Here is a 13280-nt window from a genome sequence, read left to right as displayed (position 1 = left end):
CAGTGCGCAGTGATACAGGGTGGGGAGAGTGCAGTGTGCTGGGTGCTCTGTCACCTGGGCTGTGCCTGTGGCGGGGTGGCATGAGGGGCTGCAGGGCATGACGATGCTGGTGTTGGCTTAGTTAGAAGTAAGTGAAGCAGAGCTCTGCTGACTTTGAAGTCTGCTGATTCCCTGTATAGGAATTGGGGCATTCTTGCAGCCAGGGAAGAGAAAACCAGCTTTTAAAATAACATGTGGAAGGAAGCACCTCACCTGGCTTGGGGCTTCTCCCTCTGCCACTGCTCTTTACAGGAACTTAACCCTGCAATCTCGTACCCTTGGCAGATGTCACACATGTTGCACTACTGCTCTGCTGCTGATGCTGTCCTTTGCCCTGGTCTGGAGTGTGGATTTAAAGCACAACTTGACTGTCATGGCACCTATCTGCCCGATGGTGGTTCTTTCACAGCCTATCTGTTTTTCTTGTGGGCACGATGCATTTTTCTTAACTACCCGAACCGTAAAGGCAGCACATGAAGGAGAAACCTCAGAGCCTTTATATGGCACGGGGGGCCTATTTTTAGAACGAGGGCTGCGGGGAGGGAGCGCTCGGAGCTCGCATCCCACGGCCGCTGTGTGCCCGCTGCTGGGAGCGCCGCGCCGGGCCGGCCTCAAAGGGGCTCTGTTCGCGGCCGGAATTGGCCCCCGGGCTCCGTCCTGCGGATCCTCCCCCAGTCATGCGCCCGCAGAAAGGGCCCTACTCATCCCCAGCGCTGCTCCGGGAGCGATTCAGGCTGCAGCAGGCTAAATTGACTCCTTTCTTTCCTTCCACTTTCATCTCGCACCAAACCCTCCCCCCTCACCCTCCCCTTCCTCTTTTCTTTTTCTTTCTTTTTTTTTTTTTTTTTTTTTTTTTCTCTCTGTGCCCGAGGCTCACATTAATACAATTTCAGCACCATCCCTATTTTTGTGTGTATGTGGGGAGCTTGGGTGGGTGGGTGGGGGGGGCCGCAAAGGGCCTCGGCACAAAGCAAAGTGCTGCTCAGCAGCTCAGCCGCGATGCTGTTCCTGTTTGTGAGTTTGGGGAAATGCATTTTTGCTGTGAGCTGTAATGGAATTAGAGGACAGATGCTGCCTGTGCGTGGGACACGCGACCACCGGCCCCAGCTTAAATATTTAGATGCAGTGTTACAATCAGCAGCTTGATGCGTGGTCTGGGACATGGTGCCATGTGCTCTGGAGGGCACAGGGCTGGTGTGTGCTGCCAGAAAGGCTGCTCAGTGCCTGCAGCCGCTTGGGGTTAGTAACTCTGCTAAACAGCTATGGCAGCTGATGGGGTGGAGGACTGCCCTCCATCCCTGCCCTGTGAAGAGCTGCCCCCAGCCCCAGGTGCTCCTTGTCCCGGTTGCAGTCCCTGAAGTGACATCCAGCTGCACCTGCCCCCCTGATGTGGGGGTCTCACTCTTGTTTGGGCACTTGACTGACTCACAAATAGTTCCTAAAGCTTTGGAACAGAACTACTGGGCACGTCCTGCCCCATTTCTCCGAGCTCAGGCACTGAGGGAGGACAAACCTTGTTTCAGCAAATATTGGGATGACTTCCCACATGTTTACCTGAGTTTGTACCCAAGCTCACTTCTGATTGGATTGCTCCAAAACTCTTAATTAATAATTGGTTAATCTGAGTGTAATTCTGAAAGGACAGGGGTTAGAGCCTGAAGGGCTCACTCTCCTGGCTTTGTGACTTCTCCTGTGATTGCCAAATTGTTGCCATCGGCAGGAATGCACCCCAGCAGAGCTCAGGAGAGGAGGTGGGTTTTGGGGTGGTTGTGTGCACCCAATGGGATGTGAGGAGCCTCAGTGAAAAGGGCCCATTCACATGTGCTTTATCCCCGTGGGCAGGGCAGGACCGGGGGCTGAATCCATCCCATCCTGCTCAGAGCCACTGAGCTGGGCTCGGGGTGCATGTGCTGCACTGGCAGGGCTCACTGGGGCAGGGATGTCAGCAGCTGCTTGTGCAGCAGTGATGATGGCATCAGCAGACAGAGATTTTAATTAGATACAAAATTAATTAGAGATTAATGCTGAAATTAAAAGTTGGTGCTGATTAAATTCTTATGACTGACTCTTTTTGGGGTCTGCTCCCAAGTGGTACTTTTCAGTTCAAGCTGATGCTTTTATCTGACTCGGGGAGGGTTCAGTTCTGATAGCTTCTGTGTTAGGTTCACTTATTGATAAGGGCTGGAAGAGGGCTCTGAGACAAGAGGAGCCCATAAAGTCGATAGTGATAAATTATGGCAGGTCCCCAGGGCTGTGTAATAAAAGTGCGTAGGGAAATGGAGCAGAACTACAAAGTGCTCTCTGGTTAATTTAAGGAGAAATTGAGTGAAACGCCAAGCAGTAAATCACAGCGCTGCACTCGGTGCAGATTTCTCCATGTAAACGTCACTTTAAATCCTATGTGACACACATGTGTGTGGCTACACAGAGGGGAGAACACGTCAATAAAAATACAGGACCTGTCCCAGTGTTCCCCACTTGCTGTGCTCTGCCTTCTGAATGGGAACTGAGCTCACTGCAAACCCCGCTCTGCTCCCCTTCCCCGCAGTGTCCCTGCCCCATGCTGCTGCACTAATTCACCTCCAGTCACTCCCCCTGGAAAATGAAAACAGAGTGAAATGTAATGAAATGAAAACTCACCGCGGGCACATTAGGGCCACTGAGTGTCATGGGCTGAGATTATTTGGTTAGCGGGGTTTGATGTGCTGCTGACAGCTCATTTGTTCACTGGTAAATAAAGGTTCGGAGCGATTAACAGTGTGCGTATATAACGAGTGGGACAGTAAAAGGCAATTAAGCAGTCGGTGCGATGTCTTATCTCGCTGGTTGCCCTACAGTTGTTTTACAACCAGGAATTAAAATCTGAAAAGGAGGTTTGTGGTGTCGCTGGCCAAATATTGATTAAGTGGTGTTTGCGATGCCATTGTTACAGACAGAAAGGGCACCGTTCTGCCTGGCGTGGTTCATCTCCCATTGTAATCAATGCTTAACCTCTGGGATCAAAGGGATCCTTGCAGTTCTTCTGTCCTGGAAAAGCCTTCTTTGCTACTAAACCCGTATGGATTAATGGTCAAGTTGTCTTTAATGACATGTGAAATTTGGATGGAGTCCTTATCCTGCATGGTCTGCTGGGTGTACGCACTGTACAGTTTTGGGGGAGACTTTTCTTGGGCACTGTTGGATTTGCATTTGTATGAATCACTTTTTAGTACAGAGTGTGCTGAAACTGTGCTAAAACAGTGGGTAAAACACACGGTACCTCCTTGAGTCTTAATGAAGCTGATTTGGTTGCATGTAATTTTACAGATGGATGTTGTCTGAAGAAAACTGTGTGGTTTTTTTTGTTTTTTTTTTTTGTTTTTTTCTGTGCTAAATTGGAAAGATAAATGGCCAAGAGCTGCTGCAGATAGGAAGGGAGTTTGGGTTGGAGGAGCTGCTGGGGCCAGGCTCACAGCACAGAGTGTCCCAATGAGCTGCAGTGTCTCTGTGTGCTTTGCAGCAGTGATGGCTGCACAGTCCCTCCCCAGACTGCAGGGAGAGCCAAGTCTGTGCTACAGGGCAGGCAGGAGCACGTGCGGCTCCTTCTCACCCTATTGAAAGCTGTGCTTGCTTCAAATAACAAAATGTGTCCTACCAGCCCCACAGCAGAGGAGGCTGTGCAGCTTGGATGCGTTGTGTTGGCATGTGCTGATGCTGTGGGTGGAAGTCTGTGAGCAGGAGGTGCCGCTGCTGCCACCCCTGGCACAAATGGAGCTCCACGCACAGTGGCCGGGAGCTGGGCAGGGCCAGAGACCCCCTCCTGGCTGGTATCTGGTATGAATGCCTGAGCCTTAGGTGCTGTGGAGAGAATCAGCAGAGTAAGAGCTGAAAAGGGTTGTTTTTAATCAGTGGTTTCTCATTCTTTCTTAAACACGCTGATTTCTTTTGTGTGAACACAGTGTCAGTCTGCGTGCGCTTTGTGAGTGCCCAACTCCTTAAGAAGGTGCATAGCCCAGAGCAGCAGTTACTATTCTTTGGAAGCATTTTATGTTCACATTTCTGTACAGTGCACAGATGCAGCTCTCTGGTTTCAGCAGGAGCTGTGGGGTGGGCAGTGATGTGTGCTCTGTTCCGCTTTCTGATGCTTTGTTGGTATGGACATGTGCCTGGATGTAAACTTGCTGCCAAGTGTGACCAACTTTTTTCATGCACGTGTCCATATATGGTCCCGCCTTAAGGATGCTTACATTCATGATATGCTCACGTTGGATGCGGCTCTGAAAGTGCCTGTGTAGCAATCTCTTTCTCAGATATAGTAGCACACAGACTGCTGCTATGAGCTGGCACTTTGCAGGCACTTTGTCTGCCCCCCTCAGACCTCATTCACCTTATTTAACGAGCAGTGCTGCTCAGCCAGTGCAGTGCTACAGAGGTTCCCTCTTGGTGTATGGCTTAACCACGCTCTTTACCACGACCTGTGGAACAGGCAAATACTAGCAGAAAACAACTGGGAATCAGCTCAGTCTGTTCCTTTGTTCAGGAGTTGTGCAGTGAATGCCACAGATAGGAAATGCCCTGTGGGTTCCCCCTGCAGTACCACCAACAGGAGCAGACCTGCTGCCTGCCCCACCGGTGGGGTCTGGCAAAGCACTCAGAGGGTTGGCAGCCACGCAGCAAGGCACGCAGCCGCCTGTTGCTTCAGCACTCACTGGTGTTCCAGTGAACTCTGAGCTGTCAGGCTGCTTGGCTTTGGGGATCCTCTTGGAGTTGTGGGACTGCAGGGAGAGCCATAGGGTGTGTGGGGTCGCTGCTTCTGGCAGCCGTGTGAAATGGCCACATTCAGCAGACATCTTGTACTTCTTGCTGTCTCCCTCTCAATCTGTGTAACAGGGACCCCTGCTCAATGTACAGCCCGCACTTTCTGTGGGGCTGTGCAGGGTGGGATGGGGAGACAGTATCTCATTGCATCCCAGAGCCAGCAGGATGTGGCAGTGCTGAGATCTGTCTGTTGGTCAGTGAGCACTCTGACACGGCAAGAGGGCACAGTGTGACAAGCAGAGCAAATTGAGAAGAGCTGTTTTAACAAGCTGAGCTTAAAAGTTTTCTAACATGTGACTTAGCAAAAAAAGAGAAAAAAAAAATCATCTGGCTGCGTGCTGCACACAGCTCTGTGTGTGACCCACACTGTTGGGGTGGGCAGGATGTGGGGAGCACTCCTCAGGTCAGTGTGTGGCCCCTCGTGGGCTGAAGGCTGCGCATTTCTCCCTGTCCTCAGCTGCACTCCCCCTCCTCCTTTGATCCCAACCAGTGGTGCTAGCGGGATGTGAGGAAGGAAACTGGGAGCTCCGGTCTGAATGGCTGTGGGAGCCAATTTAGCTGGCATATAGGGGCTGTGCTCCAAACAATCAGAGGTCCCTCGGTTGGGAAAGAGCTTAAAGCGAAGTGGGTCTCAAAGTCACTGTGCTGCACTGGCACTGCAGATGATGGGGTGATGACTGATGGTGGGAATCTCTCATTCTGACATCAGAACGGCCGTGTCAGCCCAGGGAGAGTATAACAGAGGCAAAAGCATAGAGCAGGTGTTGAACAAATTCCAGATATACCCAGAGCCCAGCCGGCACTGCTGTCACACAGAAAGAACAGTGTCCTGGGGTAGGACACTCTGCAGGATGCTCCTGGCCCTCATGCTCTGTAGGAGGTACTGCAGTGGTCACACCGGTGATGCTCAGCTCCAATGCTCCAGGTCTCCCTGCTCACACAGCTGCTGCAGTGCATTGAGGCAGAGCCCACAGTGTGGGAATGGGGCTGCTGTGAGCACCTGCATTGGGTTTTACCAGGCTTTTGGCAGGGCTGCGGTGACCAGTTATTTATCTTTGGGATAGGACAAAGGGAGCTTCTTTATACCCTTCTTGAGTAGGAAAGAGTGATTCTGTGACTTGTGTTTGCAAGCGAATGATACCCCTAAATAGAAACAAATGAGAAAAGAGTGGTCACAACAGCATGAGAGTTAAGAGAGTGAGGTCTGGTTTGCACGGGGACAGCTCTGGGTTGGTATATGCACTGCCTGAGAGCTGCTCTATAGTGTCTGCACAGACTCCTGGTACTGCCCCCGCCCCATCCCAGCCCCCCAGCAGGAAGGGAGTGCTGTGTCTTTATGGAATCTTACTAATTTCTTTTTTTCCCCCTTCTGTTGCTGTGCATCCAGGCAGTGTGTGCAGTGGGGAAGGGCTGGAGTGTAGGACATGTGGTGGCTGTGTCAGCTGCTCCAGTTTGGGCAAATCTTGCTCTGTGCATCTTTGCTCATTTGGGATTGGAACCGTATATTTAATGCTCTGAATGGTGTTTTCCAAGTGTTTGAGATGCAGAAGTCAAGAGTTGTGCAGGATGATCTGCTGAAACTTCAAGCTCGGTGGACAATGTTCTCTTCTATGGAGAGCTGCAGTTGTTTGCAAACATGTGCAGTGGAAAATGTACTGAATGATGTATGCAAATGGGCTCTGGTTCGAGCAAGTGCTTGGTGCTTGAAATCTGTGTGGTTACAGCTGGGCACAGGCTGTTCACTTCTAGCACTGGGCTGCAGTCAGTAAAGACATAAAACTTCTGCAAAGTTGCTGAAAACACTTTATAATTATTTTTTCTATTTGGGTATTTTACTAAAGCCTCCACTAAGACAAATATGAGCTTGACAGAGAAAGAGACACAATCAATAAAATCATTTAAACCACATACATTGATAGTATTTCTGTCTTGAAACTGCAGCTTTCAAAACCTTCCTGTAGAGGAGAATGCACTTCTGTGGCAGCATTTAATGCAGGGGCTTGGGATGGGCTGCAATGGTTTGATTTTAAACTCCTGAAGCAGCAGCAGTCTGAAAGTGGGAGGGAGCTTCGTGCTCAGCTGGGCTGGGGAAGCACAGCCTTTCCAAGGGTGGGAATGGCAGTTGTGCTGCACGCTGCTGTCTGTTTGCAAAAGTAATACAAAGAGCTTACAGGCAGAGTAGGTGCCTCAGGGAAAAGGCTGAGTTTTTTTGTTTTGTTTTGTTTTTGTAATGAACAAATGATTTTATGGCTTAGCACCAGTACGCCCTGAAGAGAGGTGTGTTTAAAAGTTAGACTCGAGAGCTTTTGTCTGGAGAATAATACGCTCGGTAGAAAGAGCGGCACAATGGAGGGCTTTTCTTCCAGTTCTGTATGGGCGAGCATCAGTCAGCCACGGAAGAACTTCAAAAGCCAAAGGAAAAGCTGTCAGGCTGCCCTGATCCCTATAGGTTTCCCTGAGGTGAGGGGAGAGCTGGTGCTGGGCAGCGGCACGGGAGGCAATGGGCGGTGCACACTGAGGCACCAGCTGAGCCACTCCATCCCCACGGCACTGATGCACCAGTTGGGAAGCTGTTGGGCTGTCCCATCTCACATGCCTTGTGCTGTTTGATCCTGAAGGTGGAGGAGTCCCACCTTTCTGTTGCTGGAAGCAGTGTGGTATGGGAAGCCGTGTGTGAGGTGCTTCCAAGGGTATGGCTGGCAAGGATGTGGATGGTGGAGCACCAAGCTCCATTTCTGTAGCAGGCAGCAATTTGTTGTGCTGTCTCATGGACAGCACTTGGTGCCAGTTTGGTTTCAGCCCTGCAAGAGGATGGGTGCTGGTGGTGCTGGTGCTGGGCTGTGGTCCCATACTGTGCTCCTGTCTGGGGCATCTGGCTGAGCCAGGGGCAGCTTCATGCTGGTGGTGCTTACCATGTTAGCTCTGTGTTTGGTGTGGAAACAGAACTTGGTTTTCAGTAATTTGTATGTTTATGGCTTCAAAATGGAGAACAAAACTAAAATATAAGGTGTAAGACCTTTTTGCATGCATTCTTTTAGCTCAAGCCCATCAGGTATGGTTAGGTGTCCTTGACTTCAGACAGGCTATTGGAAGGAAATGCATGCGGGCACATCTATGGGCTGTTCTGAGGGGGCAGCCTGAGGTGACAGGGAAGGCAGCCTCTGGGTGAAGATAGCAAATTTAAGCCAACCAAATAGCATTTCTAAGGATTATTTCTATGAGAAAGTGGGTAAGTGCTGCATTGAGGATTGCAGGTGAGTTCAGATTCGTTGCTGAGAGAAGTCAGGTCAGCAGAGAAACACGGTGCCTGTATTCAGCAGGGACCACAGAATGAAGGTGGAAGCAATTGTAGAAAATGCTAGTCTGAGTGAGTGCTGAATTATAGCCTAAAATGCACAGTGGTGCTCTTCTGCTTGTTGTTTGTTTCTTTTTTGTTTTGGCTGTATTGAAAGGATGCTGTAATGCCACCTGAATCTGCAAAGATCACACCTGTGAACTATCTGTTACAATTAATTTATCGTTCATTTTGGGGGGGAAAAAAAAGGTGATAGAAGAAATAGGGATTCGAGAAAAAAATGGGGCATTGGGTTTGGATTTGGTACAGCATTGTCAGTGGGATTTTAGGTATTTTGGAAGTAAAGGGAAGAGGAGTGCTCTGGGTTCTGTCCCTCTCTGGACTGACATCCTCTCCCTGCAGTGCCTTTGACTATTGTTTTTGCATCAGCTGCGCAGAGCTCAGAACCCTGCAGGCTTGGGAAGCCTTCAAAACTGCTCTGCATAAGTGGGAACTAAGCTCTCTTTTACCAACTCTTACCATTTTAGTATAACATTTGTGGACACGATTGTCTCTGTACTGTTATCCCCAAAACATTTATTTTGTTTACGAAATGGCATTTGCTAGACAAGCGCGTGCATTTTTGTCCTATTCCTTTTCCTAATTTAAATCAGTGTAAATTACCTAGAAGTTGAGGGAGCTCGGGACCAGCGGTGCAGCACAAGGGAGCCGGGGCTGTGCGTGGCACCGTCAGTGCCCTGATGAGCCTCGGGGTGACGCTCTCACTCCTGCCTGGGCTGTCACACCTGTGCCGATGTACACAGACATGAACTGGAGCCGGGGCAGAGCTGCGTCCTACCGGGTTGCGCTTGGCAGCCAAGAGGAAAGCTGCCTGCTTGTTTGGGTGATGGGTGTATTTACAGCTGTTAAGCAAAGCTGGAGTTGCTTTTATTAGTTAGCAAAAGGATGCAAATGGAGGACTGGATGCATATCTTAAGAAAAGGTTGTTTGGTTGCTCAGTGTGCTTGCTGCCAGCACCCATCAGAGCCTCGAAATTACAGAGGAAAAAAACCCAAGTTTCAAGCAATGTCCAGCTGTATGCCTATGGTGGGAGCGGTGGATAGTTTAGGAAACGAGGCTCGATCCTCCTCTGGCACCTCTCCGTGCGAACACCGTTAATATTCTTTGAGATATTTGGTGCTTTTTCTTCTGACCCGCTCAGGATGCTGTGCAGAACACGAGGCTGTGCAGATCAGATCAGGAGCCCCGGGCTCGGCTTCCTGCTGCCGAGGGGCAGCGTCGTAACATCGCAGCACGGAGGGCAGTGTTCGGTCCCGAAAGGAACGGCTCCAACTGCATAGAATTGCTCCTTCAGCTTTTTACTGAACTAAATGGTTTTATTCGTTAACTTCTTAATTTTGTCGGTAATTTTTCGATTCTTACAGTTAGCAAATGAAGATTAAAAAGCGGATTCCCCCTCCCCCCCCCTTATTTTTTTGTTAATTTCAAGACAAACGGGATGTATTGAGAACGAATATGCCCCCGGAGGGTTTCTGCCGCTGAGGTGCGTTCAGATGGTGAGATTGCCGGCTCCTCTGGGACCTGCATTTCTTGCTCCTGAGAGCATCGTCTGGGAAAAAGTCAGCAGTTGTACTTTCGCTTTCTTTTCGGTCCGGTTAGCACAGAGCAGGCAGCGTAGAGGGGGAAGCTGCCAAGCTTCGCTCAGAAGGAAGCAAACAGCTTACATTCATTTTTACTGGAGCAGCGTTCCCTTCCCAGCCGCGCAAGGTTTGCGATGGCTGAATGCATTGTGCCACTGTGCATCACATCACGCCTCTCCCCAGCTGTACCCACTGCCACGGTCTGCTCTGCAGATCTGCCGCTCCAAAACGGTGTGGAGGGCTGGCAGGCAGCGTGGCACAAAGCAGCTGCCTATAGCTGGGCAGTGGTTTGGAGTAAGGGCGTGAATATTAATTCTTTCGGAGCTGCCGGTTGCTTATGTGGGGTGTGAGGCTGCTGCTTTCTCCTTGCTGAACTCCTTTGTTTCGTTGCGCTCTTGTCCCCTTGCTGCACAGCCTCTGCTGGGGCACTGCAGGGACTGGCTGTGGAGCAAGCTGCTCCCCCAGCACATAGCCTGACTTTAACCAAAATCCCCTCTGCGCTGCAAGCAGATGAAGCAGTGGCTGCCGGAGCGAAGGTAGGGCTGGAGGGGGGGTTGGGGGGGCAGTGGTGCTTCAGTGCTGTTTTTGCTCTAGGAGGATTTTTGGGGCTGACCAAAGTTTTTTGGTGAGGTTCCGCTCGGCGTCACTGAAATTTAAATAGATGCTGGGAGAGCAGCTTTGTGCATTACATCGAGTTACGCTGCTGTCAGTCATCTGCAGGGGGGAAAGAAGGAAAGGAAGGTGTAACTTTAAGCACACACTGATTTGTTCTTATTACATAACAAAAGTCTATTTCTTTATCATGTTATCATTCAGTTAATAAAAATTAGCTACAATAACAGTACCAACTTAGAAACCCCTCCAAGTCCGGGGGATTTTCTTTCACAATGAACATGAATACTGTTCAGAAATACAAACAGTCAAAGGATAACTTTAGGTCTGAAAGAGAAACCTGGCAAGGGTAATTGAATAAGCCTGGATCTCCTGAATATGTCATGGTGAGTGCAGTCAACATGTCATAATTAGGTTTATTGAGGGCCATTCCAACAATCTGCTTCTATTCTTCCTGCCTTATTGTCCGCAGCTAGGCAAATAGCCAGGGGACAAAAGGAATCAAGTGCTGACAAAACATGAAAGAGGAAAAAGATTTAGCTGCTTTTATCAAAGAAACTGAGAAGGACTTTGTGTAAATAAAGTAAGTAACTGGCCATCCTGCATTTAGGCAATGCCGTTTTCATTAGAATTAATTCTTGACATATTGGAAGGGTTCCAAGGGAAGGATTTCTACTTCTGACAAGTTTAATTTGTAAATTAAAAACAGTTGGTTAAACATGAGCCGCCATCAACAAAACTTAACTGAAGCCATACATGGGCAAGTCCTAAGCAGGTGAAAAAGAGAATTACTTTGAAAACAAAGCATCCCCAAAATTATGCAAATTCTGATTGCTTCATAACAAGTGTTTTCTATTGAGACGTTCAGCAGCATAGCTATTGGGAAACTTTGTTTGCATCCCATTTATTTTCCCCTTAAAATCCCATTGGCTTGCTCAGCAGTCGCTGCTTGTTCTTTGTGGTGCATCAGAAGTGGCCCCAATGTGTTGGGTTTTTGGGGAACCAAAGTGAGGAGTTCTGCGGTGCTGAGCTGTGATCCAGGTGGGTCCTTCCTGCCCCTCCTCCAGTCCTGTCCGAGGCAGTGATGCTTTGTCACCCGTCTGCCAGTGGCAGACATCAGGCTGTCAAGAACCGGTGTTTTAGGTAAGACCAAGTGAAGGTGCTGCTTCAGGCTGGGAGGTGTGAGGAGCAGCTTCTGCTGGGGCCCCACAAGCTCTGCACTTATTAACGGAGCTGGGGCGGGCTGTGGGCACACTGCATCACGGCGTGGGCTTGGGGTCACAGTGATGCTCTCTGCATTGTAGAGAATTAACATATGGTCGCATTTTTCTTCTCTTGTATTGCTCTTAATTTTCCTTGGAGACGGTTTGTTGTATGCGTGAAAACCAGGAGCCTCTTTTCTGTAACTGTTTGAAGGGTTTGTTTTCTGATAAGTTTGGCACTGACCAATTCCAGACCTAAAACTTCAAATCCTTTCATTAATTTGGACTTAAGGTTAAGCAGATGTACCGTGGAAAAAAATGAGCTTTTTTGTTTTAAACCTGCCTCCTGTGACACCTTTGGAACAGCTAGAAATTAAATAGCATGGCTGACATTTATAAATACAAATTAAAAGCAGAAGATTTTAGGAAATGCACCTGAAGTCTTTTGGTAGTTGTAGGGATGCAGCTCTGAGCTGAGCTGGAGTCAGCACAGCCTTGTTTACCTGGGTGCTTTCCTATAGACTCCAGTCTGAGGAATTCAGCCTTGGCTTTGAGCTTTTGTTTCCTACAATCCACTTTGATTTTCAGCTTCCACGTTCTTTTAAGAGTTTTAAGAGCTAGATTCTGTTTTCTGTTCAGAATGACTGTACCTCAGCTGAACTGCTGTCTCAGTAACATGTTGCCCTCCTAAAGAAGATCCCAAGATTAGGGGGAATTTTTCTAGCAGAAGGCAGGGGCTGGGCAGGAGGTACACGGGGATGTTCCCAACTGCACAAACTCCATGAAGAGTGCTCTCATGGACATGGTTTGCCCATGAGCTTTAAGCTGGCTGAGCATCAGTGCTGTTCATATTGGGAATTCTGCACTGGATGTGACATAGGGAAGGATTTGGGTTTCTGTTGGTCACTGACATGGCTGAGGAATTACCATAAGCAGCAAAGTGCAGGCTGTGTTGTTTCCAAGTTCTAATTGGGTACTTGTATTCTCTGAATATGAGATTATATGATGACTGCTAAGGACTAAAGTCATAGTTTTGATGAACTGTTCATTATACGTGTTTCCTTATTTTGCTCACTGGTGATAAGAATTATGTAAAACCATTGGCAGCACTGAATTTGTGTAACATTGGCTGCTGAAGCTGCAGATAATGTAAGAAACTGGATAAAGGGAATTTGAAGACTGATGATTAAGCTGTTGAGATTACAACCAACACCAGAAATAATATTGAAATCGTGGCAAAAACTGGAGAATAGTTGAGCCAAGTTATCACAAAACTGTTCTATGTGTCACGAGGCTTCCAGGAAAATGCTGTGGAGGAGAACATGTGCTAACTAACCCAGATAATTGCAGGGTTTAGGGATGGCTGTGGGTACATCCTTGCCAGGTGTGAAGTGGCTCATAGCCATGAATGGTGCTTCATTGCTTTAGGTCCCAAAGAATTCATGTAAGATAAAGTGTAAGAAGTCTGTTTCTTGTGTTTGAAATTTTATGGTGGTTCGTCATAATTCAGTAATGACAGTAAAGAGTTCCTTTGGTTCATGAAACTTAGTGGCTTAGTTATTTTTATGGTAGCCAATATCTGAGATGGCTTTACTCGTATTTGTATTCCACTTGTCCTGTAGGTTATTCTAGAGCAGCTATTACTATAATACTGAGTGTTACTCACGGGAGCTGGAGGGAAGGTCAGTCAGAATT

The 13280-nt window shown here is 48.5% G+C and overlaps 1 protein-coding gene across 4 annotated transcripts in view; it reads left to right on the top strand.

The window, feature by feature from the left end:
• The window catches only part of PAX3 (paired box 3), a 63095-nt gene that overhangs the window by 5747 nt on the left and 44068 nt on the right, over window positions 1-13280 (top strand). The gene's annotated exons all lie outside the window — the stretch shown is intronic.

This window comes from Coturnix japonica, chromosome 12, assembly GCF_054131305.1.
Source record: "Coturnix japonica strain WE chromosome 12, WE-NBRP24, whole genome shotgun sequence".
Taxonomy (NCBI): Eukaryota; Metazoa; Chordata; class Aves; order Galliformes; family Phasianidae; genus Coturnix; species Coturnix japonica.
This window is presented reverse-complemented; position numbering and strand designations above follow the sequence as displayed.